The 26,482-nt window shown below is 43.4% G+C and overlaps 1 pseudogene; it reads left to right on the top strand.

Moving 5' to 3' along the window:
- Window positions 1-2,257: 2,257 nt before the first annotated feature.
- The window catches only part of LOC120045386, a 34,443-nt pseudogene continuing 10,218 nt past the window's right edge, over window positions 2,258-26,482 (top strand).

Here is a 26,482-nt window from a genome sequence, read left to right as displayed (position 1 = left end):
CACGTGACCACCCCGGCCAAGAAAAAATAGCCCGCAGCTGGGGAACCATACACTGAGACCTACTCCCCAATGTGTGCCTGCCTGGCTCTCCCCTTTATATGTTTCTCCCCTGTTTTTGAGGCACCCAGAAAATATGTAATCAGGTTTTGACCATTAATGCACTCAAATTCCTACTATTTTGCTGAAATTGTGAAAAAACTGTGAAAGAGTGAGGATGACCCCCAAGGGAATGTCAGCCCCTTCTGTAGTCCAAGTTAGCATATCCACACACGCCCCGGCCAGCTGGGGGCTTTCATTCACATACTATGAAACAAGGAACAACCCAACAACACACACATTCCTTTCAAGAGAGGAGACTGACTGACTATGGGAGCCAGAGTGTGTAGTACATTACCGTACAGTCAGCCATGCTCTCTGTGAGCCTGCCATATAGGCTAATTAGCCCCACATCACACTCCCAATGGCTGGGGCTCTGGCAGGGGCTCTTGGTGACAGTAAAACGATGGGCAGTCGTGTTGAAGGGGCTATATAAAGCACTACCGTGTCAAGCTGTACGGCTCTCCGGCCGCTTTCATTGCTCAAAGTACTCGCTATTAGTTACCAAGATGATATCACTGAGTGATAGACTTTTAGCTCGGAGGTCTCTAGCTATTCAATCAGCCTACCTCCGCTTTTAAATACATTAATAGAACATTCTTCCACTGCAAATCCACCACCTTGTGAACAGTGTTTGATGCCAGAAAGCAAGATGGATTATTATCATATGTACATTTGCATCACAATTAGGCCTAATCTTAATAAAGCCAACATTACTACGTGGTAAACATAGCCCTGAATCCAGGGGCTTTGCACCAAGGTAGAAAAACATTATCAATGTATTCTAACATGAGAAGCATTGGCCAACTTTATCACAATGAAATTCAGTATCAATGGTTTCTTGAATAACTTTAGTTAGCTCTATCTTAGCCTAGTATATTTCCCCGTGTGGTGAAGTCATGAGAAAAGACCAGCAGCTCTTTGGTCTGTCTGGGAGGGAACTGGCATCTGTCATCAACTGCTCTAATAGCCCTTTCACTAGGAGAGAGCAGGGATTTGATTCTCATCTCTTTAGCCCTCCATCCACCCCTCCCTTCTCTCCATCCATGCCAGCAGGAGTAGCATCTTTCTATTACTGATATCACTGTGTCCCAAATGGACACAGGCCCTTCTCCGGCCGAGACAGAGTCTCCTGTGTAAGGCAGAATGGGGGCCATTGTGGAGGGGGGCTCTGGGGAAAAGAACATCCACACAAAGACAGGCTGGGTTGGAGGCGTGGGGTGTTCGGGGAGACAGCATCTCGTCCAACCTGTATTTGGCTATGCCCCTTTAAGCCAGGCACAACAACAACCAGGGAAACCTGACCTCACAGGACACCTCACTTGTGTGGGAGCTCCACTTTCAAAACATAGTCATGATAGGACTGATGTTATTACCCTATTAGTGATAATCATGATGACATGGTATCATGTTGAGAATAAAATAGTCTAGTATGGCACAAGCTAATATATGCTAAAAGTAGCCAGTAACACTCAAGATTGCCAGTCAAATGGAGTTTCAGCGTCCTGCATTTAATGGAATGCACGTCACTACCTTTCAACTCCAATGGTTTGTATGGTCACTAAGGGCACTTAAGGATGGGCCATTGGCAGAACTCTAATATGGCGCCTGAGACGGGCACACAGAGGACATTGCTGCTGACAAAGACAAGTGAAACTGGAGACACACAATGACAGGTCCCCATTGCTACAGACAAGTACCTTACTGAGAACCCCAAAAAATGAATGGCCCTATTACATAAGAATTCAATTCTTTCTCACGTCATTTATTCTCTTTGGTAATCTAATGTGGTATAGTTACATTATGTAATATGTCAGATAACACTTGTTGTTCTTAGGTTTTCCAACATGAATTTAACTAGTCATGGTCTATTGGCGGTATATTCGAAACACCCCCTAAAGGGGGGGCAGTAGACCTATTGTGGCATTTTCAGTGTCATATGTTAAACCATTAAATTAGTAATTGTGTATCAATATCAGCTGTATTGTTATTCTACACCTAACTTATCCTCTGAAGATTTGTTCGCGTTCCAAGTTCTCAGCTAAACTGTGGCAAAGGAGCTCAATATAAGTGTGAAAGGGGTGACATCTAGTGGCGAAAATGGTCGGTTTGAACGAAAGTAACCAATGGGACTGTTGTTTCATCAATACTGTTTCTCTTGACCAATCAGTGTATGCGATGTTTTTCTCGTAGTTAAAAAAGCTGTCGTTCATTGTCTTGTAAATCCAACATTAGGCTACATTTATCTATTATATTCATACATTGTCGACGTTTCATGTAAGTATTTATTTAACTGGTTATTTATCTAGCTAGCTACGTATCATAGTCTTCACATTGAGTACGCCAAGGCTCTCGTTTCAAGCTAAAACAGTAAGCTGCTACGCTAACTACTTTGCCGGGGAAGACCGCTTGCTAGCTGGTCGTTGTTGGTACTAGATATGTCTCAAATGTACATTGCAATACGTGAACAACTTTCCTGCAAACAGTCTACACGGTGAACAACAAAAAGCTATCTAGAAAGGAACTCTGGGTACGGTAGTATCATACTATTAACGTTATGTGCATGATGCATAATAGCTCTGGTAAATTACATGGCGTTATAGTTTTCTCTAAGTTCTTCAGCATGACCTTTCCAGAATTGTGTTTATTGATGGCTTCAATATACTGTTGTTACTCGCCAAATAGTGAAAAGCGACTTCTCACCAAAGTAAAGATGTCGGTAGGGTGTGGACGAACTGCTATCTGTTAGCTTCGACCGCAACTAAGGATTCTGAAGGGACATTGCGTTGGTAGCGTGGTCAGTTTTGTTCTCGTATTGTATCCCGCGTTATAGAGCAGCTTTTCAGGAACACAGAACACTTTTTCACGAGGATATTACTTATTTAGGTCAAGATAAGGTGGTCTTTGTCCCTTTCAGAGATAGACAGCCAAAAATACTCCATCTAAAAGTGAATCGATTCTCACTTGCGATGCCTTTCGTATCACATCAAAATAATTTCACAAATGCAAAATACATACTTTGTACACTGTTTTAACCAGCTTTATCCCAGTTGCAGCCAACAGTATTTTTCAGTGACCACGTTTCTGGCGGCCTTCCGTTACACACAGGTGTTCAGAGCATTTCAAATAGCTAATTAGCACTAATTAACACGCGATGTGACATGGAGATGGCAGTGTGGGAACGCTAACTGTAACCATATAAATTGTGTATCAATTTAACGTTTCGTTTTTTAAATTGATTATTTCTCGCTGATATGAAAGATAAGGTCCTTGTGCCTACAAAACCAGGTGTTTGGGGCACTTACAAAACTCCCCCTTACAAAGAGGCTTTCCTCCAATGACTTATGTGTAATGGAATGGAATTAAGTCACGATCAAGAGCTAGGACTTGCTATGAGATATCTTATTTTCAAGTGATCAGAAAAGGTCAAAAAGTTAGCGGACAGGTCAATGATTCCCATGTCAATAAGAAACCAAATCACCTGTCTGGAATCTTAAATTCCAAATAAAATTGTATTTCTTACACGCTTCCGAACCACAGGTGTAGACCAACAGGGAAATACTTTCTTTCGGGTCCTTTTCCAATAATGCAGAGTTAAAGATAAAATAAAAATATAAATAGTGACACAAGGAATAAATACACAGTGAATAATGAGTAAAAATAACATGTCCTATATACAGGGAGTACCAGTACCGAGTCGATGTGCAGGGGTACGAGGTAACTGAGGTAGATATGTACATATAGGTAGGGGTAAAGTGACTAGCTAACAGGATAGATAAGACTGAGCTGTAGAAGCAGCAGCAGCCTATGTGGAGCAGTAGTAGCAGCATTGTGTGTGTGTGTGTGTTGGGGTGTAAGTATATGTGTGGGTAGAGTCCAGTGTGTGCATAGTCAGTGCAAAAGAGTTAGTTAAAAAGGGTCAATGCAGGTAGGCCAGGTAGCCATTTTATTAGCTATTTGGCAGTCTTGAGGCTTGGGGGTAGAAGCTGTTTAGGATCCTGTTGGTTCCAGACTTGGTGCACTGGTACCGCTTGCTGTTCGGTAGCAAAGAGAACAATCTATGGCTTGGATGGCTGGAGTCTTTGAGGCCTTCCTCAGACACTGCCTTATATAAAGGTTATGGATGGCAGGGAGCTCAGCCCCAGTGAAGAGCTGGGCTATATTCACCACCCTCTGTAGCACCTTGCAATTGGGTGTCTTACAGTTGATGTACCAAGCAATGACGCAGCCAGTCAAGATGCTCTCAATGGTGCAGCTGTAGAACTATTTGAGGATCTGAGGGCCCATGCTAAATCTTTTTTAGCCTCCTGAGGGGGAAGAGGTGCTGTCGTGCCGTCTTCACAATTGTGTGGCTGTGTGTAGACTATGTTAATTCCTTAGTGATGTGGTCACCGAGGAACTTGGTCTTGACCCGCTCCAGTACAGCCCCATCGATGTGGATGGGGGCGTGCTCGTTTCTCCGTTTCCTGTAGTCCACGATCAGCTCCTTTGTCTTGCTGACGTTGAGGGAAAAGTTGTTGTCCTGGCACCACACTGCCAGGTCTCTGACCTCCTCCTTATAGGCTCTCTCATTGTCGTCGGTGATCAGTCCTACCATCGTCGTGTCATCAGCAAACTTGATGTTGGAGTCGTTCGTGGCCACACAGTCGTGGAACAGGGAGTACAGGAGGGGACTAAGCACACACCCTGAGAGGCCCCTGTGTTGATGGTCAGGGTGGCGGATGTGTTATTGCCTACCCTCACCGCCTGGGGGCGGCCTGTCAGGAAGACCAGAATCTTGTTGCAGAGGGAGGTGTTCAAAATTCAACACTTTATGTCCAATATCTCAAGATACAGTGGTCATGTTGTTATATTTTCAGGGCTGATGTAGAACACAGAGATTATTCAAATAAAAGTAAAATACACACACCAGGGGTGGTAACAGTAGATATAACTGGGATTTTTGTGAACAAAAAGCAGAGTTACTATTTACCAATTAGTAACATTTTGGCTGTATATATCACAGGTATGTTGTATTCAGTAGCCCAACTGATTAAGCCTAGAGAGACAAATAATACGTCCAACCTTGTGCCCTTGCCACCTGCATGCGCACACACACACACCACACAACGCACACATTGCTTAACACAAGACACAAACTTCTCAGCATCCCCACACATTCACACAGCACTCCCACCATCCCCACACATTCACACAGCACTCCCACCATCCCCACACATTCACACAGCACTCCCACCATCCCCACACATTCACACAGCACTCCCACCATCCCCACAAATTCACACAGCACTCCCACCATCCCCACACATTCACACAGCACTCCCACCATCACACACACCAGGGTTTGAAAAGCTGATAAAACTTACTGTTGCCTGCCCCAAAAAATCCTATTGCAAAATAATGCTTTTTATATTTATTGCTGGAAATACCAGTGCATTGAAATACATTTGACCATCATGCTTATTGGTCTATAGGTTCATTAGCATAATGTAGTGGAATTAAATTGCGCTGTGTGTATTTTTATCCAACACAACTATCAGCGCACAGTATACAGAGCCTGTTTTGAGCGCGATTTCTCCTGCAGCTCCTAAACTGGTTGCTGCTGGAGTAAAACGTGCGCTTTTATAACCTCATTCATTGCGCAACAATTCTAAATGCAATCGCGTGATAAAAACAGTTTTGGTGCATGATTAAAAATACCTAGTATTGTTATTTCTCAGCGAGTAATGAAAGCGGGCCTCCTATTTACCATTTCAGTGCAGGCAACAAGCTAACAGCGCATCACCCACCACTTTACAATGAGAGCTGGGGCAGTATGCATTTTGAAAACATACTTAATTGTTTGAAACCTGAATGTTTTATTTATGAGACATGTTTTACCTTTATTCAAAGTAGCCTATAGGGAAAATCCGACCATGGAAACGTGGTGGCAATTATTTTATAAAGACTTCATAGGCGGCGCAGTGAGTTTCGAGTTTGATTAAGCTTAGGCTACAATTTATCCTACAATTTCTACAGTTCTGCTTGCCCGTTCTGATTTTAATATACGCATTTTCGTGGAACACTTTCATTTCATTAATAACGTTTTCGTTTCTCAAAGTCGCTGTCACGTGGTTAATCATACAAATCTGACTTAAAATGATAAAAATCAAGAAGTTAAAAGTCAACTAATGCGAGATCATCAGCCTCTACGGTATGGACACATTGTGATCCGTTGGCGGCTAAATACGTTATCTCGTAGCCTATAGGACAATGCAGCATTGCTCTTTCACACTGAGGATTGGTGATTATGGAGGGGGAGTTTGATGGAAATATATTTCAAATAGCTTACTGTGAGGAACTATAGCTTTAATATATTATCATTTGCAATGGATGTAAAAAATAAAAAAAACACTTTCCTACATTTCTGCGCAGCATGCCAGGTAGTTCTATGCAGTGGTGGGAAAAGTACTCAATTGTCATACTTGAGTAAAAGTGAAGATACCTTAATAGAAAATGACTCAAGTAAAAGTGAAAGTCGCCCAGTAAAATACTACTTGAGTAAAAGTCTAAAAGTATTTGGTTTGAAATATTCTTAATTATCAAAAGTAAATGTAATTTCTAAAATATACTTAAGTATCAAAAGTACAAGTAAAAATATAGATTGTTTCTTATTCCTTATATTAAGCCAACCAGACGACACAATTCTCTAGTTTTTATTTATTTATAAGATAGCCAGGGGCACACTCCAACACTCAGACATAATTTACAAATAAAGCATTTGTGTTTAGTGAGTCCTCCACATTAGAGGCGACAGGGATGTTCTCTTGATAAGTGTGTGAATTGGACCATTTTCCTGTGCTGCAAGGCATTGAAAATGTAACGAGTACTTTTAGGTGTCAGGGAAAATGTATGGAGTAAAAAGTACATTCTTTTCTTTAGGAAAGTGGTAAAGTAAAGTTGTCAAATATAAATAGTAAAGTACAGATACTCAAAAAAAGTACTTAAGTGGTTCTTCAAAGTATTTTTACTTAAGTAATTTACACCACTGGTTCTATGCATGCTCAGGCGCACAGCTCCCTCCCTCATCAGGACAGAGAAACCAGACACATGCTCATTGCTCACATGGCGCACTCCGAACAAAAGTCAATGAAAAAATGGACACATCTAGTAAATTATTGTTATGAAATAAACCAAAACCAAGTGTAGCAGGTTGGGAACTCTGCATACAACGTTTCCACTCCGAGAATGAGAATGGTAAATTACTGTAATTAATATATGCATAGACAGAAATGAATGTACCCATATTGCGGGCTTCCCAAAAAGGCATTGGTCTATGAGCTTGTGATTTGAAACAATCCACATCTATTTGTTTAAAGAAGCTAATGATCCTCGATTCCTTTGTGGCTAAGTCATGCTTTCTGGTGAAGTATTTTATTTATTTCTGTATAGAAATAAGTAATTACACTGAACAAAAATGTAAACGCAACATGCAACAATTTCAACGATTTTTAGACATATATGATCTGTATTCTTTGGTTGTAGCGATATTAAAGGGTTCATCTTCATATTCTGCACATAGTAGGAAAGGCAGTGTTCAAGATTAGCTAGTGTGCTTGATTTATTATGCACAATAATTACAAATGGAAATGTCTTTCCTCAGATGGTGTCTTATTCAAGTGTACTCTTAGCCATCAGTAAGGTGAGTTTGGCCACCTTTTTATATCTCTCTGGCTAATACCAACTGTCTGACCGCTACTAGACATGCATACTTTCATCGGATGACAATTTATCTGACAAATGTTTGTTCCCAAGTTTGATGATTTCTCCAGAGAGTTCTGCGTCAAGTCCCTGTTGTAGATTCTGGACATGTGCTCCCACCGTCTCAGGTGCGCATCCTTTCATTAGTATTTCCTTTAAATTGGGCATTGGTGTTAGCCCTGGAAAATGTTTCATCCTGGCTCTGCATATAAAGAGTTGCAACCTGACAAAGATGACATACCTTCTATTCATCATTTGTTATTAAATATGGTTAAAGTACTATTCGGTATGAGTCTGCTGGTCGAATAATTTTCTCAGCGCTAAAGAGAGTGAGTGCATTTCTGATGTCAAGTCACCTTTTGATATTGAAAAATAATCTGCAGAATAATCCCAAACCTCAATTCGCATGGTAGTGTGGTTGCTGACAGGCTGTGCCTGGTACTGCGAGAGGCTCAGGGAGCTGGGGCCGGTCGGCCAGCACAGAAGCCAGCCTGAGGGCCTGCCAGGAGAGGCTAAGGGACCTGGTGAACAGCACCAAGAACAGGGCCCTGGTCCACATCGCATGCCTGGAGAACCAAGGTCAGTCAGCAGCTACGGAATCTTCTAAGGGATTTTCCTATCACTACCTGTGCTTGGCTGCATATTATTTTGATCAAACTGAAATGACAACAAAATATTAATATTGTTGTTGTAGCATTTGATTGAATGGATTTCATTGGTATGTTTAACTCCACATCATATCTGAGGGCTTGGCTCCGTCCATTGTATGTGTATTCTTTCAGTTAGTAGGATAAATCTTACTTTGTCTTATACCGATTTTCTGCTTTTCCTCTGATATGATTCAAAAGCCTCCTGGACCAATGTGGAGCAAGCTTTTCTCAAAATGACAGAGGGCCTCAGCAGTCTAACCAATCAGACACTGAGAGGCAAGCTGGAGGAGTGTATTTCATTGGTGAAGAGGTGAGAATGTAGCACTTTTGGAGCACAAGCCATTGCCTTTGTAAACAATAATTGAAACCACAATGGCTGTTTTTTTTATAATCATCTGACCTATCTTCCCCCTCAGTATTCCTAGGATACTGTTGGAACAGTCCGACCCGAACCCCTGCACCACTCGTCGTTCCCCTCGGTCCACGCCTTCATCATGCTGGAAGGAACCATGAACCTGACGGGGGAGACCCAGCCACTGGTGGAACAGCTGATGATGACCAAGAGGATGCAGGTGAGCCTTGATTGGTCTAGAGCACGGTTTCTTAAATATTGGTCGGGACCCAAAGTGGGCCCTGGCCATGTGAGAGGTGGATCTCGAGTAGTGAGAATAAATCTATAATCACACACTATTTATTCTTAATTTGGGTCACGGGAGGACGGTCAATTTATAATTTGGGTTCTTGAGCTGAAAAGGTTTAAGAACCCCTGGTCTAGAGTTAACGTATGCAAAACATATGCGAGTTTCACTTTAAATTGAGGAAAAATTGTAATTCAGTTTACTTCCTGAATTGACTGAATTGAAATGGAATATTGACCCCCCCCCCCCCCCAACTGTGGTGCGTTCCCCTGTGCAGCGTATCCCTGCGCCACTCTGTGTTGGAGATCTGAAGACGTGTTTCACTGGCCTCATAGTCACCAGAGGGCACTGAAGAGCTTAAGTGGACCGCCTTCACCATCCTCAAGGTACTTCTTACAATGAAGGCCGGATAGTTACAGTATGTGAATGTTTTATTTTCCTTGGAGCAGGCATTTGAAGGTTTTCTTTTCATTGGAGCCCGTGAACCATCTCTCATCTCTAGATCCCCACCTAGGTTCTCCTCAGAGAAGGTACAGTACAGGTATAGTGCTGAGTTATTCTCTTGACATCCATAACAATCAATGGTTATAATGTCTGTTTCAAGTTTATTTACCAGTAAAAAATACATTGGTCATATTACTCAAATCACCACTGAATTAAATGAATGTAGGCTAGTGAATACTGCTGGTCTAGTCTCTGTCAATCTGCAGCAGGACTTCATGGACGACGTGAACATTGCCTTTGAGTACCAGCTGAAGCTCACACCACTGCTGGACAAGGCTGACCAGCGATGCAAGTGAGTGATCCAGAACATAAGAAGCATGGTATCGTGTTTTATGCCATGGCATTGTTGAATACTCGTTTCTGATTGGCTTGAAGGGCATGCTAGAACGTGCATTATTTCCCTATAAAGCACGGTAGAATTCAATGGTTATAGTTATTGCTTACATGATCCATGTGTGAGCTGCTTTTGAAAGCAAAAGTCTAATTTCAAACATTGTTGAATTCGATTTTCATAATAGCAAGTTAGGACTGATGATTTGGTTAGCTAAATAGCAAGTCTGTTTGTTGGTTACCAAGGCAACTAATGTAGCTATCTAGTAAACGTGCTAGCTTCTTCAGTGGATGCTCAACACATTTCTACCTGCAAATTAACACCTCTAGTGGCAAAACTGTGTTTATTTATAGCCATGGTATAAAAGGGATAATCAAGGGAAAGGGGATACCTAGTCAGTTGCGCAAGTTAATGCATTCAACCAAAATGTGTCTTCTGCATTTAACCCAACCCCTCTGAATCAGAGAGGTGTGGAGGGCTGCCTTAATCAACCTCCATGTCATCGGCGCCTGGGAAGCAGTTGTTGGGGTTTAACTGCCTTGCTCAAGGGCAGAACCTCAGATTTTTCCACTTTGCTGGCTCGGGGGTTCTACCTAGCGACCTTTCAGTTACTGGCCCAACGCTCTTAACCGGTAGGCTATCTACCACCCTTCAACTCAGGGCTCTATGCGTTCTCTGGAAAATAATGCAACTCTGTAAGAGGTGTCGTGTCTTTGGCTATGCCGGATTAAGTGATATGACATGCTATTCTATAAAATCCTTTCTCTGTAATTAATATTACCTGATTGAGCTAATCATGTAAATGTAATTAACTAGAAAGTCGGGGCACCACGAAATAATATTTATAGAGCAGTTATCTTCTGAATAAACTCTTAAAGACCTAGTAATATTTTACATCAATAGCAGTCAATATTAATCGTCACCTTATTTCAGTCTCATCTGAAAGTTGTAGATTCTTGGTTATCTTCACGAACCCTGGCTAACAAGTTGAATCAGCAATACAAAATTGGGTTTAATTATTTATTTACTAAATACCTAACTAATCACACAGAATTACATATACACAGAATGAATCATACCTTGATTACAAATTATGTCATAAAGGAAAACGTCCCTAGCGGACGGAACAGATATGATAGCTGGTTACACAAAGAAAAGGAGGTTGGGTTTGAGTGAAAGAGCGGGAAGACTGAAGAACAAAGGGAGAAGCTGTGCTATCGTAAATACAATATCCTATGCATTCTAAATTACCGCCCATTTGGAAAAGGAACATGCAATAAAAATGTACTCTGAGCTGCGCTTTAATAGATTGGTGGTAGATGGAAGGCTGTGTTGCCCAACAGAGTCCTTTGTCCTTTGAAGAGTGTCTCTGGTGGTGACCGGGAAACGTTGTAGTGTCATCGTTGTGTGGTAGACGGGATACTCTGTCTGTCCTCTCCTAGCCCACGTTTACAGCGGCCGCTGCTAACTCAACGGCTAGGAGGTATCACTTCTATAGCGAATAAGAGTTCAAAGTTCATACCATTCGCAACCAAAGCTCACGCTGAGGTTGGCTTCGTTCTGTAGTTATTATCTGAATCCTTCTGACATCGGACCGTCGTCCTAATGTAACCGGAACAGGAGGTTACATTTTCGCCAAGGGCTTATATAGTGGAGGGAGAGAAGGGTGTGTTTCATAGTTTATAACCCATGTCTCTTCACAGGGGCGGGCCACTGATTGAGCAGAGCTCTAATCTTATGAAAACCCAATTCTCTCATTTGGAAGCTAAAATGTACATTTAATCTTTTCACAAATAGTTTCATTTAAATTGCATTTAAATTGCACAACAATTCCATGTGAATCTGATAACTATAATGTGTAGACTTTCCCAGATACAGTTTATGTCGTCCTGTCATCAGTCATAATGTCTGATGACAACCGAACTGACATCATATTCATTAAGTACCAATGTATATTTTCAACTGGTTCTATTACTGAAATATGGTTCCTTTCCCTCCACTTGTTTGATGTTCCTAGACTCTCTATGTTTAACAAAGGCTATTCAAGAGTCCCTCAGTCGAGTCAAGAGAGAGGGAAGGGAGAAAGGTATTTATGGGGGGGTCATAAACCTTACCCACAGGCCAACGTCATGACAGAGGTCAGTTCCTCTCCGCTAGCACGTTGTGAAACACACCTTCCACGTCCTTCATTATTTTCCCTAGAATCCATAGCCCGTTGTTGATTATCCCTTACACATGCGTTTCTAACACGAATGACAGGTTGTACAGTGTCTGACAAGCTTTTCGCTCCATGTCTGTTTTTTTTACAGCTCTGACTGCAGGAGTGCAATAAGCTGGGTCCCCTGTCGGACTCCAACACGACCAACCTCACTTCTAAACGGTACGTACAGGTAGCCATCAAGTTTGGCACTAATATCTTTCATTCTGTCTCCCCCTTTCACACATTCCTATCACTACATCACTGTCTGTCAGTGTATTTCTCTCTCTCTCTCTCCTCTCTGTCTCGTGTGTAACCTTTTCTTCAGGGGTGAGGACAGGGAGTACTCCCCACAGCTGAAGACTGCAGAAAATGTCAACATCCAGCCCAACCCAGGCCTCATCCTGTGAGCCGAGCCCACCGTCACCAACATCCTCAAGGTCCTCCTTCTCCCCATGCCAACCCTACACAGCCTTACAGTCAGCAGGGTCATGTTGTTCACCAGGAGATCCATTGCAAAATGTGTTGCTACGGTGTGTTCTAATAAACCCAACACTGACTTTTACCCGCTACTATATACCTGGATTAGTACTGATGATAATAAGTCTGTTATTTCACCTTGTCATGAAGCCATATCACACTGTCATCACTGTATCTGTCTTCCCCTGTTGTGTTAGATGGTGGACGCAGACCACTCCCAAGTCTCCAGAGGGCCTGCTGGCTGTGCTGGGACACATGCTGTCTGGAAAAATCCTGGACCCCCTCCTGGCTGCATATCGCAGCCACGGGAAAACTCAAATCCTTTGCCCGGATGTTCATCAAGTGAGACAGACATCAAGCCACTGACATGTATTATATTAAAGTCCATTAGGACAGTTCAATCCACTGTATTGACAGACTCAAATGATGTTACTGTGGAGAGTCTTAAAGATACAATCTGTCATTTGGTATTGGTTACTCCAGCCCCATTCCTCAGCTTAATAACAAACCAAGTGGCGGGGCTGCCGTTTTGGTTGAAAAACTAATTACGGATTGTGGCTTTAAAGTCCAAATGGGAATGTCCAAATGAAGGAAGAGGGACATAATGTTTGCAGGAGATGATTTATTGATGCTCTGTCTTTGCTCTTCAGGCTGAATGAGTTTCTGAAGCACATCAGTGGAGAAGGATGTGAGTACATGAGTTAAGAATGTTTCACAGTTCGTGTTACTGAGTATGGGACTTTTTGAATGAGATTTTACATTAATGTTGACGACATGCTGAGTGTGGGAGTTGTTGAAACCGATTTGATATTGACATTGGGCACTATTTGTTCTATCTCGTTGCTGCCAAGTCGGCCTCGGTGCGAGCCCTGCTGTTCGACATATCCTTCCTCATGCAGTGTCACGGGGTGCAGACCTACGGATCAGAGGTTGGTCTCACAACTAGTACTAATTCTATCTATCATAGGGATGTAGGTCAGTATTCATAAAGTGTCACAGAGCAGGAGAGCTGATCTAGGATCAGGTCCCTCCTGTCCATGCCAAATAACAATTACACTTATCCTGAAGAGTTTGCATCATTGTCCTACTCTTTCAGCACAACACCACTAGGTGGACAAACAAACAATAGCTTTCTGCCTTGTGCTGTCTGAGTGGCACAGCTGCAAGCGTCTTTGCCACATTTATATGATGTGTAGTATGATTCATGTAACATAAGTGTTATGGTCAGAACCTGGTCCTCATATAAATGGATGTTATGTCCCCCACTCCCTATTATTATATGATATGAATCTATGTTGCGACGCCTCAAGGTGATCCGGTCGGACATCAGCCCCTCGGAGGAGACCCCTTTGAGACATGGCTGCAGACCTGCATGCCGGAGGAGAGCAAGACCCTGAACCCAGACCACCCCTGTTTTAGGATGGAGTCTGGCAACGTGGAGAGCAATGCCACTGAGATGAAGCTAGTGTGAGTGATCTTTCACTCTAGGGTCAGAATCAGACTGGCATTCAGTGTTTCTCAGCTGCTGGGTGAAAAAAGAGGAAGGAACAAGCCCATGCTATGGTTAAAATGTTGTTCCCCATGTTCAATTTTTATTTCTTTTTTTATGAGTAATTTAAACCAGTGAGTCCTTTCTGCACCTTCTCTTTTCCCTCCTAGAAATCTAGCTATTGGCATGACTCATTGTTTTCCTGAAGCTGTACTGATTGTTTTGTACCGCTGTGTGTGTCAGTCAAATGAAGTGGCACGAAATCTGCCTCAGCACGCCTGCAGCCATCTTGGAGGTGTTGAACGCCTGGGAGAATGGCCTGCTGTCTGTGGAGGCCGTGCAGGTGATTCCAGTATTGTGTGTCATGGTCCATTTTGCCCTCGAAACCATGTCGACAGTCAACCGTTGAACCACAGAAGTGAACTTGCTCTTGCCGTAGTGGAAAATGAGTCATAGCATATGACTGCTGACATTATCACTTGAGATTGCATGTGTGCTGTTTTTAGTCCCTTCCTCATTTAAACCATTCATAAAGTTAGTTAATTTGTTGTATGAGTGGCCTGGAAGCATGTTCAGAGTTCACACACAGTCATAAATGCATATAAGTTCATTTGAGTCAGTATTTTTCAGTGTTTTCAAATACATGCCAATACTTTCCAAGTGTATTTCTAAATACTTTCCAATATTCAACTATATATTTGTCTATTCAAATAAAACATACCTGAATACTTCAACATGTACAGTACCTGTTAAAAGTTGAGACATTCAACTTTTTCATTCCAGGGTTTTTCTTTATTTTTACTATTTTCTACATTGTAGAATAATAGTGAAGACATCAAAACTATGAAATAACACACACGGAATCATTTAGTAACCAAAAAAAGTGTTTAAACAAATCAAAATATATTTATATTTTAGATTCTTCAAAGTAGCCACCCTTTGCCTTGATGACAGCTTTGCACACTCTTGCCAATCTCTGAACCAGCTTCACGAGGAATGCTTTTTCAACAGTTTTGAAGGAGTTCCCACATATGCTGAGCACTGATTTTCCTTCACTTTGCGGTCCAACTCATCCCAAACCATCTCAATTGGGTTGAGGTTGGGTGATTGTGGAGGCCAGGTCATCTGATGCAGCACTCCATCTCCTTCTTTTTCAAATAGCCCTTACACAGCATGCGGAGATCATCCTTTCACCTACTCTGCGTCTCACAAAGACACGGCGGTTGGAACCAAAAATCTCACATTTGGACTCATCAGACCAAAGGACAGATTACCACTGGTCTAATGTCAATTGCTTGTGTTTCTTGGCACATGCAAGTCTCTTCTTATTATTGGTGTCCTTTAGTAGTGGTTTCTTTGCAGCAATTCAACCACGAAGGCCTGATTCACGCAGTCTCCCGAGTGGCGCAGCGGTCTAAGGCACTGCCTCTCAGTGCTAGAGGTGTCTCTACAGACCCTGGTTCGATTCCAGGCTGTGTCACAACTGGCCGTGATTGGGAATCCCATAGGGCGGCGCACAATTGCCCCGGCGTCGTCCGGGTTAGGGTTTAGCCAGGGTAGGCCGTCATTGTAAATAATAATTTGTTCTTAATGTTCTTAACTGACTTGCCTGGTTAAATAAAAAATAAAAAAGTTTCCTCTGAACAGTTGAGATGTGTCTGTTACTGGAACTCTGTGAAGCATTTATTTGGGCTGCAATCTGAGGTGTAGTTAACTCTAATGAACTTATCCTCTGCAGCAGAGGTAACTCTGAGTCTTCCTGTCCTGTGGCGGTCCTCATGAGAGCCAGTTTCATCATAGCTCTTGATGGTTTTTGCGACTGCACTTGAAGAAACTTTCAAAGTTCTTGACTGACCTTAGATCGCTGTGCCACTCTGGAGGCCCTCATAGCAGGATTTCTTATTAGTGTCTGGATCAGTGTCCCACCCCTTGAAAGCAGCAGTGCTAAGCTTTAGCTCTGTATGGATATTGCCTGTAATCGATTGGCTTCTGGTTGGGGTATGTACGCACGGTCACTGTGTGATGTGATGCAGATACTTGGACGAAGACGTTGTCAATGCGCTTATTAATGAAGCTGGTGGTAAACTGCTTAATGTTTCGGATGAATCCCGGAACATATTCTAGTCTGTGCTAGCAAAACAGTCCTGTAGTGTAGCATCCGCTTCATCGGACCACTTTCTGTATTGAGCGCGTCACCAGTACTTACTTTTTGAGTACGTGGAGGGCGTTGGAGGGCCTTGTAAAGAGTAATCTAGAGTTTTGTCACCTCTCATTGCACAGGTGACGTGCTGCCTCTCGTTCTTCGGGTCAGAAAACAGCTGGAAGAAGTAGTGCAGGTCTGTTTTCATCTGGAGCATGTTGCCACTCATCAGGTTGATGATGGACAGGCAGCGGTCCCAGGAGATCTCCCTGAAGGTCTCCACCAGGAAGTGCCTCAGTGGGTAGGAGGTCTCGTTGCCCACGTAGGAGCAAGTCCGGTAGAAGCAGGTGATCACAACGTCCTGCAGCTGGTGCTCTGTGGCCACCTCCAAGGAGACCACCTTGCGACAAAGCATTAAGACAAAAACCACGTTGTCCGGGGCGAGGGTGTTCTGGTTCCCCCAGCCGTGGCCGAGCAGGAAGCGGTCCGCACTCTGCAGCCACAGCCCTGGGTCGTCGGGACAGGTTCTGGAGCCGGTAGCAGTGCCGGCACAGGAACTAACCCAGGCAACACAGTGGCTCGCAAGTGGAGGCCTGGACCATCACCCTCTTTGGTGTGTCAGGGCCACAAAGTAGTTGTTCAGGGAAGCCTTCTTGACTGGCGAGGAGGTGTTGTCAGAGCCCTTTACTAGGTCTGAGGTGCTCTGATCCTGGGTGAGAGTGGACAGGTTGGTGCAGGACTGCGGCTTCTCCAGGTTCTCGTTGTTGAGGTGGATCATGTTGTTCTGGTTGTTCTCGTTAGGTTGTACCTTCTTGGAGCACTTTTTCCGCTTGATGTTGAGCGAGCGGCGCTTAATGTTCTTGTCTTTGGCGTTGTTGCTGTTCTGAACTGCCATGTCGTGTCCCACCATGGCCGGCCCATCTCCGTCCTACATTTTCCCACTTATTCAACGCCGTTGTGCATCGACATTAGGTTTATGTGTGTTCGTAAATGTGAGAAATATAATACAATTGATTTGTTCCTGTCTTGGCTAAGTAAATTACTTTTGTGCGGCTGCTAGTGCTAGCAAGCCTATAGTGGTGCATTTCAGTCTACAGTGTATGAATAACGTGTTTGCTGATGGTTTTGCATTGATCTACAGTACCAGTTAAAAGTTTGGACACACCTACTCATTCCAGGGATTTTCTTTATTTTTACTATTTTCTACGTTGTAGAATAATAATGAAGACATCAGAACTATGAAATAACACACATGGAATCATGTAGCAACCAAAAAAAGTGTTAAACAAATCAAAATATATTTTAGATGATAGATTTTTCAAAATAGCCACCCTTTGACTTGATGACAGCTTTGCACTCTTGACATTCTCTCAACCAGCTTCATGAGGTAGTCACCTGGAATGCATTTCAATTAACAGGTGTGCCTTGTTAAAAGTTCATTTGTGGAATTTCTTTCCTTAATACGTTTGAGTCAATCAGTTGTGTTGTGAGGGGTGGTATACAGAAGATAGCCCTATTTGGTAAAAGACCAAGTCCATATTATGGCAAGAACAGCTCAAATAAGCAAAGAGAAACGACAGTCCATTATTTTAAAACCTCTACAGGATCGATGTCCCCCCGCGGGACCGTTGAGCTAACGTAAGCTAATGTTATTAGCATGAGGTTGTAAGTACATGTAACATTTCTCAGGACACAGACATATCTGATATGGGCAGAAAGCTTAAAATATTGTTAATCTTACTGCACTGTCCCAATTTTACAGTAGCTATTACAGTGAAAGAATACCATGCTATTGTTTGAGGAAAGTGCACAGTTATGTACTTGAAAATCTATTATTAAACCAATTAGGCACATTTGGGCAGTCTTGATACAACATTTTGAACAGAAATACAATGGTTCATTGAATCAGTCTAAAACGTTGAACATACACTGCTGCTATCTAGTGGCCAAAATCAAAATTGCGCCTAGCCTGAAATCTTGCATTTCAAAGATTTATAAAATAAACAAGTTTTTTTCTTTATAATGTTTTACCAGTGTGACGGCCCTCCCACTCTGTCTGCCGAATTCTTTCTCTTTGCTCTTGTTTTCCTTAAATAGGATGTCGGTGGGCGGCGCTGGGAGGGTCGTCAGCAACACGGGACACACCTGGGCCCAGGTGTGTCCCAGAATATATGCACCACTTCCCCATTCATTGAGAAGACTCTCTCCATGCAGGCACTGATAGATTTTGGGTGTGGCATTTTTTACCCACCCCAAATCTGCACGAAGACTAGGGTTGAGTTACTGTCGGTTTTGGGGAAGCTCCATATATATCTACTCTCGCTTCTGTGGTGCCCAGTGTGATTGTTACTTCGCTTGTGGTCCGGTCTGGTGTGTTCAGCAGAGGGGAAGAGCGAGATTTTTTTATTTGTATTTACTTCTGACTATGTAGACTAATGTAGACAAGTTCATTTGCTTTCCATCAGAGGGACCGTTAGAATTATGTACTAAAGAACAGCTCTTGAAGGTTGCTGAACACTACAAGGTTGAAATTAGTGATAAACGTCTAAAATTCTAATAGGTTAATATTGAAGGCCAATCTGATGGAGTGGTATTCTTGAAGTTACCACTGGGGCAGCCTCTGCTGAGGACTCGCCGTCTCCCCGTAACGTTACAATGGCCGCTCCATCGGTTAGTCCTAGTAGTCTTCTTTTTGAGCAGCAGAAAGAACTGCTTCTGTTACAGCTAGAACATGATTGTGAGAAGCTAGAGCATGACCGTGTAAAATATGAAAGAATTGGCATTTAAACAGGATTTGGAGTGTGCTAAAAATCAAGCTGCAACAAGAGCGGCTAGAGCTGGTTAGGGAAGGAAAGCTCTCAGGGTTGAGTTTGCTCTGGGAAGGTGACCCAGATTTACCTAGGGGTTGTTCCTCTTTTGGTTGTGCCCCGGACACATTTGATATTGTTGAACTTACGGTTGTTGCCTAAATTTAATGAGGAAATACCCTGAGACATTCTTTTTGTTGTTTGAGCGCGTTGCTGACGCTAGGAGTTGGCTGGATTCTGACCGCACTTTAATGTTGCAGTGTGTGTTGACTGGTAAAGCGCAGGAAGCATATTCAGCTCTTAGTGTAGCCGACAGTGTCAGTTATGATAAGGTTAAAATGGCTGTGTTACAGGCTTACTGCCAACGATTTAGAACTTTAAAAAGGGATAATTAACAGACTCATGTTGCGTTTGCGTGAGAGTTCTTTACAGTTTAATCGCTGGTGTTCCGCCTCTGCAGTTATGACTTTCCAAGGGCTGTGTGATCTGATTATGTTAGAGAAATTTAAGGACACAATCCCTGATCATATAGCCACGTACATTAACGAACGAAAAGTAAAGACTGTCGCTGAAGGTGCGGTTTTGGCGGACGAATATGTTTTGACTCTCAAAAGTGTCTTTGCAGAGCCCTGTATTCGGAGTGAGTGGGGGCGTTCTGAGAGATTTGGGCCTCGCTCACGAGATACTTTGGTTCACGGCCAGAGTTTCATTCAACTAGGGTTGAGCGTGGTAAAGCGGACTTTGGTCAAGAGTGTCACTACTGTCAAGGTTTGGGTCATTGGAAAAAACGAATGTCCGGTTCTCAGGGCTAAGGGTAAATTCAGTATGTGCGCTTACGTTAAATCTAAGCCTACGGCATTAGCTGCGCCTGTTCCACATCAGTTCACTCCTGACACATTGTCTCATGCCCAGGGGCATGTGAAAGTCCATATTGACCCGGACTGTTTACCTTTCTTTACGGAGGGTTTTGTGTCTGTTAGGAAGTAAGCACCTAGTGCAAGTGAAGATCCTGAGAGACACAGGTGCCTCTGAATCGTTTGTGTTGGAGTCTGTTACCCTTCTCTGCTGAAACTGATTCAGGGAATAGGTTTAAACACTGTCAGTTCCATTGCATAAACTGATGTTGGATTGTGGACTGGTGAAAGGTGAGGTTATTGCGGGGGTGCGCCTTCGTTGCCTATTGAGGGTATCGACATTTTACTTGGGTGGTGAGCGTATATGGCCTGTCGTGTTTCCATCTCTAGAGGTTTCCGCTAAGCCGTCATTTGTAGGGATTCCTGATAGTGCGTGGAGTTTCCTAGAGGTGTTCACTTTGTGTGCAGTGACGCGTTCTATGAGCCGTGGCGACCTGGTCACTGCGCCGGCTAACGAGAATGCGACAAAGAAATCTGTCACTACTTTCCCTGTTATTCCGTTGTCTGTTGTACCAGTTAAGCGTCGTGAGTTGGTGTTGACAACTTCCCATAATGACATTGCTGGACATGTGGGTGTGAGGAAAACCTACAATCGCATATTAGGACATTATCTTTTGGCCTAGGTTAAAGAGGAATGTTTCTGAGTTCATCAAAACTTCACACCTTTCAATTAACTGGTAAACCTAATCAAGCTATTAAGCCGGTACCACTGTTTCCTATTCCTGTACTCAGCCAACCTTTTGAGTATCTGATTATTGACTGTGTGGGTCCTTTGCCTCGTTCTAAAAAGGGTAGTAGTTACCTGTTCACTGATGTGTCAGACCACTAGGTTTCCTGCTGCCTATCCTCTCCGGTCGATCATGACTAAGTCTGTGCTAAAAGCTCTGACTCAGTTTCTCTCACTGATTGGAATCCCTAAGGTCATTCAGAGTGATCAAGGATCTAATTTCACCTCTAATCTGTTTGGTCAGGTTCTCCAACAGCTCCATATTAAACACTTTGTCTAATGCCTATCACATGCAAAGTCAAGGAGCGCTGGAACGTTTCCAATAAACACTTAAGTCTTTATTGAGAGCTTATTGTACTGAGATGGATAAGGATTGGGAAAGAGGGGTTTCCTTGGTTACTGTTAGCTGCTAGGGAGGTTTCACAGGAGAGCATGGGTTTCAGTCCAAATGACCTTGTGTTTGGACATAGAAGTCCACGCACCCTATCTGTTCTCCAGGATGACTGGAAGTCTCCCAAGCCCCCTCAGTCCCTGTTATCTTATGTGTGTGATTTCCGGCAACGCCTGTACGCCGCTGGTGAAATGGCTAAAGAGAAGCTATCTTCACAGGAGAGGATGAAGGGCATATTTGATCGGTGAACTGAGCCTCGTCACTTTAGTCCAGGTGACCAGGTTCTTGCTCTGCTGCCAATTGTTGGTTCTCCTTTTCAAGCCAAGTTTCAAGGTCCATATACGGTTGTGCGTCAGTGCACTGAGCAAAACTATCTAGTTGCCACTCCAGAACAGAGAAAAGCACACCAACTGTGCCATGTAAATGTTGTGTTAAAACCCTGTTATGCACGTTCCTCTGATGCTGAACAGTGGGAGGAGTCTACAAAGGACGGAAAACCTGTTATTTTGGATGATACCGTTATTTAGCTGGGTTCTTGTCATGCTAGGTCTGTGCATGGGGAGGAAGATGTTCTTGGTCCCAACGATTGCATACTGCAGGGTAGATTGAGAAATTCAGAGACCTTGGATATTTTAGGCAGTCTTCTCGCTCAACTACCTGTTGATGGACGGGAAGAGATGGTCGGTCTGATTCAGAGATTTCTAGGTTTGTTTTCTGATACACCTACACGTACAAACTTAGTAGAACACGTTATTGATGTTGGAGATACTGACCCCATTCGTCAGCGGTTCTATAGAGTTTCTTCAGAAACTGCGTTGTCTGGATGCTAAGGTCAGGTACATGCTGGAGAGTAAGATAGCAGAGCCTTCTTTCTCCAGTTGGGCTTCTCCCTGTATCTTGGTCAGTAAATTGGATGGGACAAACAGATTTTGTACAGACTACCGTAAGGTAAACAGTGTCACTAAGCCAGATTAATTTCCTCTTCCTCGGATGGAGGACTGCGTTGATCAAGTCGGAGCAGCTAAGTTTGTGAGCAAATTTGACCTGTTAAAGGGCTATTGGCAGGTGCCACTGACGAGTAGGGCATGTGAAATCTCTGCCTTTATTACACCATCTGGTCTGTACTCCTATTTGATTGAGTTTTGGCCTGCGTAATGCACCTGCCACTTTTCAGCGACTTGTGGACAGGGTGAATGTCCACGTGACTGACCACTGTTATTTTGTGTTTGGTATTGTCCTGTTCTATTGCTCCTGTCTGTTCCCTTCTGGTCTCGTTTTCTTCTTTCCTCTTAAAGGCTGCTTCTTGTGTGCAAAGGTTGCTGAGGTTTGCTGGGGCAAGTGGAAGTGTGAACACGTACCCCTCATGGATTTGGTACGCAGGCTGGGTCAATTTGGGAAGCAGGCTGGGTCAATTGGTTTGTGATTGGTATGGTGTTCCTCCTTGTTGGTCCCCGGTTTTATGTGGGGGGACGACCCTCCCACTCTGTCTGCCGAATTCTTTCTCTTTGCTCTTGTTTTCCTTAATAGAATGTCAGTGGGCGGCGCTGGGAGGGTCGTCAGCAACATGGGACACACCTGGGCCCGGGTGTGTCCCAGGATAAATGCACCACTTCCCCATTCATTGAGAAGACTCTCTCCATGCAGGCACTGAGATTTTGGTGTGGCATTTTTATGTGGCTGTTCGCGTTGGCACCTTTCAACACCCCTCATTATCACATTTATGCACGCAACTACTCACTTACACTACTGATTACTGACACACACACCATTGTTAATTGTATTTAGTTTACTTTAGTTCATAAATATATTTTGTTATTCCTTATCTCCATGTTGTCTCCCTTTTTTGTTACGAACTTTGAGCCGGTTCGTGACACCAGATCTAATGTGATATATTTTCCTACATTAATTTCACATTTCCACAAGCTAGAGTGTTTCCTTTCAAATGGTATCAAGAATATGCATATTCTTGCTTCAGGTCCTGAGCTCCAGGCAGTTAGATTTGGGCATGTCATTTTAGGCCAATTTAAAAAAGGGTCCGATCCTTATTAAGACATGGCGGTCAGTCAATCTGGAACATTTCAGGAACATTGAAAGTTTCAAGTGCAGTTTCAAAAACCATCAAGCGCTATGATGAATTGACTATGATGAAACCACCACAGGAAAGGAAGACACAGAGTTACCTCTGCTGCAGAGGATAAGTTCATTAGTTACCAGCCTCAGAAATTGCAGCCCAAATAAATGCTTCACGGAGTTCAAGTAAAACAAATCTCAACATCAACTGTTCAGAGGAGACTGCATAAATCAGGCCTTCGTTGTTGAATTGCTGCAAAGAAACCACTACTAAAGGACACCAATAAGAAGACTTGCTTGGGCTAAGAAACACCAGCAATGGACATTAGACTGGTGGAAATCTTCAAGGCACACTTAACCAGCAGCGATACTCCATCCCATCTGGCTTGCGCTCAGTGGGACTATCATTTATTTTTTTCAACAATTTTTCAACAGGACAATGACCCAACACACTTTCAGGCTGTGTAAGGGCTATTTAACCAAGAAGGAGTGGGATGGAGTGCTGCATCAGATGACCTAGCCTCCACAATCACCCGACCTCAATCCAATTGAGATGGTTTGGGATGAGTTTGACCGCAGAGAGAAGGAAAAGTGGCCAACAAGGGCTTAACATATGTGGGGACTCCTTAAAGACTGTTGGAAAAGCATTCCAGGTGAAGCTAGTTCAGAGAATGTGCAAGAATGTGTGCAAAGCTGTCATCATGGCAAAGGGTGGCTACTTTGAAGAATCTAAAATATATTTTTTGATTTAACACTTCATCTTACTACATAATTCCATATGAGCTATTTAATAGTGTTGATGTCTTCGCTGTTAACCTACAATGTATAAAATAGTAAAAAATAAAGAAAAAACCTTGAATGAGTAGATGTCAACTTTTGACTGGTACTGTATGTCCCAAAATGTCTGGAAACTGCTTTAGGTGCACATTGTTTAATCCCTCTATTTGAAATGGGGGGGAAATAGAAAACAGTTAATGTGTCAAGCCTCACTGGAGGGATAAATGTGCTACAAACATAAATTGCCTTTTCATGTGAAACTCAACATGAGAGAGAAAATAAACTTTACTTTATTGATGCAAGATGGCGCTGGAGAACAAGGCTGACGTTTGACGTATTCCTAACCAATTGTGGTCTTTATGTTTGTCTTTGCGTTGTTTGTAACTTATTTAATCTTATTTTGTACATAATGTCCCTGCTACCGTCTCTTATGACCGAAAATAACTTCTGTGCATCAGAACTGCGATTACTCACCACGGACTAGCAGAATCCTTTTTTTCCTTTAACGTGCCCGACTTGAGTTTTTTACTGCTTCCCCGGGAACAGGCCCAGATCCCCATCATTTGTGTGAAGAGAAGGCGGAGAAAAAGGGGCCAGAGGGCGAGCTGCCTTCTGAAAATTCGTAGGCGATTGAATAAACCCCCACTTCCTTCCATTCTGCTAGCAAACGTGCAATCTTAGGAAAATAAAATCGAGGACCTACGCGGGAGATTAAACTATTCAAAACTGTAATCTCTTATGCTTCACGGAGTCGTGGCTGAACAGAACAGCGCCGTCTGGTAAGACGAGGGGCGGCGGACTATATATTTTTGAAAATAACAGCTGGTGCACGATATCTAAGGAAGTCTCAAGGTTTTGCTCGCCTGAGGTAGAGTATCTCAAGACACTATCTACCTAGAGAGAATTTCATCTATTTTTCATAGCTGTCTACATACCACCACAGACTGATACTGGTACTAAGACATCACTGAATGAGCTGTATTCCACCATAAGCAAACAGGAAAACGCTCACCCAGAGGCGGCGCTCCTAGTAGCCGGGGACTTTAATGCAGGGAGCTTAAATCCGTCTAACCAAATTTCTATCAACATGTTAAATGTGCAACCAGAGGGGGAAAAAACAATGGACCACCTTTACTCCACACACAGAGACGCATACAAATCTCTCCCTTGCCCTCCATTTGGCAAATCTGACCATTATTCTATCCTCCTGATTCCTGCTTACAAGCAAAAGCAGGAAGCACCAGTGACTCGATCAGTTTTAAAAAAGTGGTCAGATGACGCAGATGCTAAGCTACAGAACTGTTTTGCTAGCACAGACTGGAATATGTTCCGGAGTACACCACATCAGTCATTGGCTTCATCAATAAGTGCATCGATGACGTCGTCCCCACAGTGACTTTACGTACATACCAGAAGCCATGGATTACACGCAACATCCGCACTGAGCTAAAGGCTAGAGCTGCTGCTTTCAAGGAGCGGGACTCTAACCCAGAAGCTTATAAGAAATCCCGCTATGCCCTCTTACGAACCATCAAGCAGGCAAAGCGTCAGTACAGGACTAAGATCGAATTGTACTTCACCGGATCTGATGCTTGTCGGATGTGGCAGGGCTTGCAAACTATTGCAGACTACAAAGGGAAGCACAGCCGAGAGCTGCACAGTGACATGAGCCTACCAGACGAGCTAAACTACTTCTATGCCCGCTTCGAGGAAAATAACACGGAAACATGCATGAGAGTACCAACTGTTTCGGAAGACTGTGTGATCACGCTCTGCAGCTGATATACAGGTCAACATTCACAAGGCAGCAGAGCCAGACGGATTACCAGGACGTGTACTCCGAGCATGTGCTTACTAACTTGCAAGTGTCTTCACTGACATTTTCAACCTGTCCCCGGCTGAGTCTGTAATACCAACATGTTTCAAGCAGACCCTCATAGTGCCTGTCCCCAAGAACACTAAGATAACCTGCCTAAATGACTACCGACCCATAGCACTCACGTCTGTAGCCATGAAGTGCTTTGAAAGGCTGGTCATGGCTCACATCAACACCATTATCCCAGAAACCCTAGACCCACTCCAATTTCAATACCGCCCTAACAGATCCACAGATGAAGCAGTCTCAATTACACTCCACACTGCCCTTTCCCACCTGGACAAAAGTAACACCTATGTGAGAATGCTATTCATTGACTACAGCTCAGCGTTCAACACCATAGTGCCCACAAAGCTCATCAATAAGTTAAGGTCCCTGGGACTAAACACCTCCCTCTGCAACTGGATCCTGGACTTCCTGATGGGCCGTCCCCTGGTGGTAAGGGTAGGTAACAACACATCCGCTACGCTGATCCCCAACACAGGCTCCTCAGGGGTGCGAGCTCAGTCCTCTCCTGTACTCATTGTTCATTCATGACTGCACGGTCCAAGCACACCAAGACAGTTGTGAAGAGAGCACGACAAAACATATTCCCCCTCAGGAGACTGAAAATATTTGGCATGGGTCCTCAGATCCTCAAAAGGTTCTACAGCTG

Source organism: Salvelinus namaycush, chromosome 4 (assembly GCF_016432855.1).
Source record: "Salvelinus namaycush isolate Seneca chromosome 4, SaNama_1.0, whole genome shotgun sequence".
NCBI lineage: Eukaryota > Metazoa > Chordata > Actinopteri > Salmoniformes > Salmonidae > Salvelinus > Salvelinus namaycush.
This window is presented reverse-complemented; position numbering and strand designations above follow the sequence as displayed.